Genomic DNA, 6,118 nt, shown 5'->3' with positions numbered 1-6,118 from the left:
CGATTTCTGGGTTCTCTATTCTATTCCATTGATCTATATGTCTGTTCTTGTGCCAGTACCAGGCAGTTTTGAGAACAGTGGCTTTGTAATACAGTTTGATATCTGGTATTGAGATCCCACCTACTTTGTTCTTCTTTAATTTTTTTTCTTAATTATATTACCACATTATTTTCCAACATATATTCTCAAAAGCTCCGTTGATGAATATGCCATATTATGATATTTTTTAACATAAAGATGGTACTTAAAACATTTATCTCTACATTGATAGAAAACTATTTATATCTCATTTTTATAGTTGTATTTCTTTGTTACTACTCATATCATTTGTTCAGATATAGTTGACATACCGTGTAAATTAAAAGTGTAGAGCATAATGATTTGATTTACATATGTCATGAAATGATTGCCACAATAAGTTTAATGAAAATCCATCATCAAATACAGATACAGATACAAAAAGAAAAGAAAAGAGTGTTTTTGATGTGAACTCTTTAGATTTATTCTCTTAACAACTTTTATATAGGATGTTCAGATATAGTTGACATACCGTGTAAATTAAAAGTGTAGAGCATAATGATTTGATTTACATATGTCATGAAATGATTGCCACAATAAGTTTAATGAAAATCCATCATCAAATACAGATACAGATACAAAAAGAAAAGAAAAGAGTGTTTTTGATGTGAACTCTTTAGATTTATTCTCTTAACAACTTTTATATATATCATGCAGCTGTGTAAATTGTAGTTATCATGTTGTACATTACACCCTGAGTACTTATTTTGGAAGTTTGTGTCTTTTGATCATACTCAGCCAATTTCCTTTCCCACTATGGTAACCACAGATCTGAATTCTTTTTCTATGATTAAAAAAAAAGTTTTAGATTTTTTTAAATATATTTTTTATTGATTTTTTACAGAGAGGAAGGGAGAGAGATAGATAGTTAGAAACATCGATGGGAGAGAAACATCTATCAGCTGCCTCCTGCACATCTCCCACTGGGGATGTGCCCGAAACTCAGGTACATGCCCTTGGCCGGAATCGAACCTGGGACCTTTCAGTCCACAGGCCGACGCTCTATCCACTGAGCCAAACCGGTTTCGGCAAAAGTTTTAGATTTTACATATAAATGAGATCAAGTAGTATTGGTCTTTTTTTGGCTTATTTCACTTAAAATATCTATTGGAAAAATGTCTATTCAGATCCTTTGCCCATTTTATTTAATTATTAAATATGTTTTCACTGATACCAGAGAAAGGAAGGGAGAGGGAGGGAGGGATAGAAACATCAATGATGAGAAAGAATCATTGATTGGTTGCCTCCTGCACACCTCCCACAGGGGATCAAGCCTGAAACCTGGGAATATGCCCTGACCAGGAATGGAACTGTGACTCCTGGTTTGTAGATTGAGGCTCAACCATTGAGCCACTTTGGCTGGTCTCCTTTGCCCATTTTGAAACCAAATTACTTGTTGTTTTTTCCTGTTGAGTTGTATAAGTTCTTTATATATTTTGGACATCAATCCCTTTTATGATATACTAGAGGCCCAGCACTCAAAATCGCACGAGACCCAGACCCGCTGCGCCATGCGCAAGTAGCTCGCCAATGCAAGCCCCACCTTGCTGGGTGAGCCAGGAGCCTCTCCATGCTGCGTGAGCCATGAGAGCTGCAAACCCTGCTCCACTGCTGCGAGTGGCTTGTGGGCCGGGGGAGGGACCGAGAGGTGCTCCATGCACCTCCTGGTGACCGGTCATTTGGTTGTTCCTGCATTCCGGCATTCTGGCCATTGGCCTTTTATATATAGATGGTTTGCAAATATTTTTACCATTCTATAGGTTGTCTTTTAATTTTGTTGATGGTTTCTTTTGCTGTGCAGAGGCTTTTTAGTTTTATATATTTGGACTTGTTTAATTTTTTGCTTATGCTTTAGATGTCATATCCAAAAAGTCATTGTCAAGATCCATGTCAAGGAGCTTTCCCCTATGTTTTCTCCTATGAGTGTTATGGTTTCAGGTCTTATGTTTAAGTCTTTAATTCATTTTGAGTTAATGATTTTTGTTAATGGTCTAAAATAGGGGTATAGTTTTATTTGTTTACATGTGAACATCCAATTTTATTGAATAGATTGAGTATTATTGGCTCTTGTCAAATATTAGTTAATTGTACATGCATGGGTTTATTTCTGAAGTCTCAATTCCTTTTAATTGGTTTATGTTTTTGCTTTTATGTCAATAGTATACTGTTTTGATTACTATAGTTTTGTAATAGTTTGAAGTGGGAAGTTTGATGTTCCAACTTATATCTTCTCCCCCCACCCCAGTGAAAGCTTTATTTTGCTTTTCCGGTTGGGTGTTTTTTGCTTCTTCGCATTTCAAATCTTTGACTTGATTCTTGCGCTCCTCTGGTCTGCTATTGGGTGTCTGTATAATATTCTTTATTTCAGTCCGTGTATGCTTAATTTCTAGTTGGTTCTTTATCATAGCATCGAGGGTCTCATTAGTTTTCGTGACTCTCTCCTCAAGTTTATTGACAGCTTCTAGCACATTTTTGCAAGCCCTCAAAATTGCGATTTTTAGCTCTATATCCTCCATTTCTGTCATGTTTTTTTGTCTCCGCATTTTTTATGCTTTCTTGGTGCACCCCCTAGTGGTCTTTGTGCGCAGTCTTGTTCTAGTTGAGCCTTGATTGTTGTAGTTAATACTAGAGGGATTTGACCACCAGGCCGACTGGCTGTGTGAATCAGCTGTGTCTGCCGCGGAAAACTTCTGTCCTCTGGGGAGGTGCTAATCTAGCCTTTGCCTGAGGCTATCCGGCAAATGGCTCTGCGCAGGGCTTGGGCGGGGCGGGCTCAACAGGGCGGGCGGAGGGAGCCGTTATGGTGCCCTCAGTCCTGTTCCCAGAGGCTCTGCTTCTCAGAACCCCCGGAACCGCTGCAAACCTCGGAGGGAAAGCTGCCTTCCAACTGATGCCAGACACTCCCGCTTCTCCCGTTTGGGTCCGAGTCCCCAGCGATTCGCCCGTATCTGGAGCTCAGAGTCTGAGACTCCCCCCTGACCGAAAACGACAACCGCGCTCTCAGCCACCAGCCCGCTTTGCGCGCGCACCTCCGCACCTGAGTTTTTTCCACACTGCGCCTCCTCTGAGCCTCGGTGTGCTGTTATTTTTCCTTCTAGTTGAAGAGTCTCTCCTCAGCCAGCCTTCCTGTGGTTCTGGGTGATGTCCTTTCCGTCTTTTAGTTGTATTTTTGAAGTGGTTGTTTGCGGCAGCAGTCTCCGGTGTTTACCTATGCCGCCATCTTGCTCGGAATCTGGATTAAAATTTCTCAGAGGACGACTGTAACCTCTTCACAGCCTAATGCACCTCTCAGCACTGAGCTACCCCACGCTGGGGCATAAAGCACATTCGAAAACAAACAATTGAAGGGAAGGGAGTCAAAGATATTTCCCTTAAGTAATAATCTTGAGTCAGAGCCAGAAATTCTAGAAATTTATGCATTTTCCTGCAGACCACACCTTTGCATTCCACTGGATGTTGGACATATTTCACCACATGAGTGTGAGTGAATTCCCCTTTTTATTCTATCTTTCACACAATAGATGGCTAATATACATATATTGAATGAATGAATAGATATGTTGAGGAAATCACTTAATTGAGTATTTACTACCTAGTGTATCATCTGGGCCAGACGAGAACAGGCCCCATGATTTTTCTCTTTGATAAAATTACCATAAAAATGAAAAGTATTCTGAAAAATTCCTGACATAGAAGGAAACCCATTTTGGCAAAATTTTGCATGTCTCAAACTTCGGGTCTTATTGTATCTTAAAAAATTCTAACCCAGTTTTAGTAAATTGAATGATTAAAAACTCAGCCCTCCTTGAAAGGTCTCATAATTTTGATATCTCCCTGATCATATAGTAATTATCCTCCCAGTAATAGAGCTTCAGTATGGTACCTTTCTGTTTCATAGTCCCCCTCCACAGTGACTCCAAATTGTTCCCCACCCTCTTGAAATCACCTTGCTGTTTTTGCTTGTAATTACATCATCTCAATGATCAGAGTCTTGTGTTATGTAGTGCCCTCTTCTGTTTATTGTAAGCTTTGCTTGAAGTGTGTTTATCCAGATGGATGTTAAAAGATGGTCAGAAGGGTGTTGATGTTCCATGTTAATAGCTCCTATTTGTCCTAGGTTGGAAAAGGGAAGGAAGACAGGAGGAAATGACAGTAGGATCCTATAGCAGGTAGAGGAGGAGACAGACTTTCTGAATATTATTTAATCAAGCCCTTTCTATATTTCTTTGTTTAGCAATCTATTTGGGTTGGATTGATTATGGGCTTTGGGATCATGCAAACTTGTGTTCAAATCTTGTCTTTTCCATTTACCACTCTATGACATGGGAAACTATCAAATATTTCTAAAACCTCGCATTTCAATAGCTTATTTGAAGCTTTCCTTTGGATGAAAAAATGTTTTATCAATTCAGACTGAGCTAACTTGATTATACCTTGGGTCAAAAGCCTCCTCCACTGTAAGCAACAGTTTTGAGGTGTCTGAACTCAGGGAGAAGGAGCTCATCCTCTGTCTGTATGCTAAGGGCATATAAGGATAGGGCAGAGCTATCCAATAGAAATGTGAGTCATACATGCAAGCAACATGTATAATGTAAAATTTTGAGCTACCACATAGAGAATTAAACAGAAACAGAGAGAGTAATTTTTCTTTTTTAAAATTAAATCTTTATTGTTCAGATTATTACAGTTGTTCCTCTTTTTTACCCCCATAGCTCCCTTCCACCCTAAAAAATAAATCTTTATTGTTCAGATTATTACAGTTGTTCCCCCTTTTTCCCCCCATTGCCCCCCTCCACCCAGTTCCCACCCCACCCTCTTCCCTTACCCCCCCACTGTCCTCATCCATAGGTGTACGATTTTTGTCCAGTCTCTTCACACACCCCCACACCCCTTTTCCCCCTTGAGAATAGTCAGTCCACTCCCTTTCTATGCCCCTGATTCTATTATATTCACCAGTTTATTCTGTTCATCAGATTTTTTATTCACTTGATTTTTAGATTCACTTGTTGATAGATATGTATTTGTTGTTCATAATTTTTATCTTTACCTTTTTCTTCTTCTTCCTCTTCTTAAAGGATACCTTTCATCATCCTATCTAATAAAAGACAAAAAGTGTAATTGACCGTACCTTCACTACACTTCCCATTGGCTAATCAGGGCGATATGCAAATTAACCACCAACAAAGATGGTGGTTACTTTGCATAGGTAGGCTCCAAGCTGTGGAGCGAAGCCAAACGGCCCCGAAGCCTGCCGAGCAGCGAGGCTTCACGGTCCCGGGATCAGCGGAGCCGCGAGGCCTCATGGTCCCGGGATCAGCGGAGCCGCAAGGCCTCACCCCTGGGATCAGCGTGACAGGGGGCGGCTCCGCAACCCCCTGATCGGCCCTGCTCTGTGCATGACAGGGGGCAGCGCCCCAACCCCCTGATTGGCCCTGCTCTGTGCATGACAGGGGGCAGCGCCCCAACCCCCTGATTGGCCCTGCTCTGTGCATGACAGGGGGCAGTGCCCCAACCCCCTGATCCGCCCTGCTCTGTGTGTGACAGGGGGCAGAGCCCCAACCCCCTGATCAGCAGCTCTGTGTGGAACAAGGGGCTGGGCCCCAGCACCCCGATTGGCCTTGCTCTGTGCGTGACAGGGGGTGGCACCTGGACCCCCAGATTGGCCCTGCCCTGAGCGTGTCAGGGGGCATTGCCCTGACCCCCCAATGGGCCCTGCCCTGAGCATGACAAGGGGTGGAGCCCCAACCCCCCAATGGGCCCTGCTCTGTGCATGACAGGCGGTGGCACCACAACCTCCCCATCGGCCCTGCCCTCAGTGTGACAGGGGACGGCACCCAAACCCCCCAATCGGCCCTACCCTGAGCGTGACTGAGGGTGGCACTGCAACCTCCTGATCCACCTTACTCTGTGCATGACAGGGGACGGCACCCCAACTCCCCGATGGGCCCTGCTCTGAGCCCGACCAGGGGCTGTGGGGCAGGCGCCTAGGGATTGGGCCTGCCCTCTGCCACCCGGGGAGCGGGCCTAAGCCAGCAGGTCA

The 6,118-nt window shown here is 43.2% G+C and overlaps 1 protein-coding gene across 1 annotated transcript in view; it reads right to left on the bottom strand.

Moving 5' to 3' along the window:
• Window positions 1-6,118, bottom strand: part of LOC106726079 (olfactory receptor 11H6-like) — a 34,561-nt gene that overhangs the window by 17,620 nt on the left and 10,823 nt on the right. The window lies entirely within an intron of this gene.

The sequence above is a fragment of the Myotis brandtii genome, unplaced genomic scaffold, assembly GCF_000412655.1.
Source record: "Myotis brandtii unplaced genomic scaffold, ASM41265v1 scaffold2247, whole genome shotgun sequence".
Taxonomy (NCBI): domain Eukaryota; kingdom Metazoa; phylum Chordata; class Mammalia; order Chiroptera; family Vespertilionidae; genus Myotis; species Myotis brandtii.
This window is presented reverse-complemented; position numbering and strand designations above follow the sequence as displayed.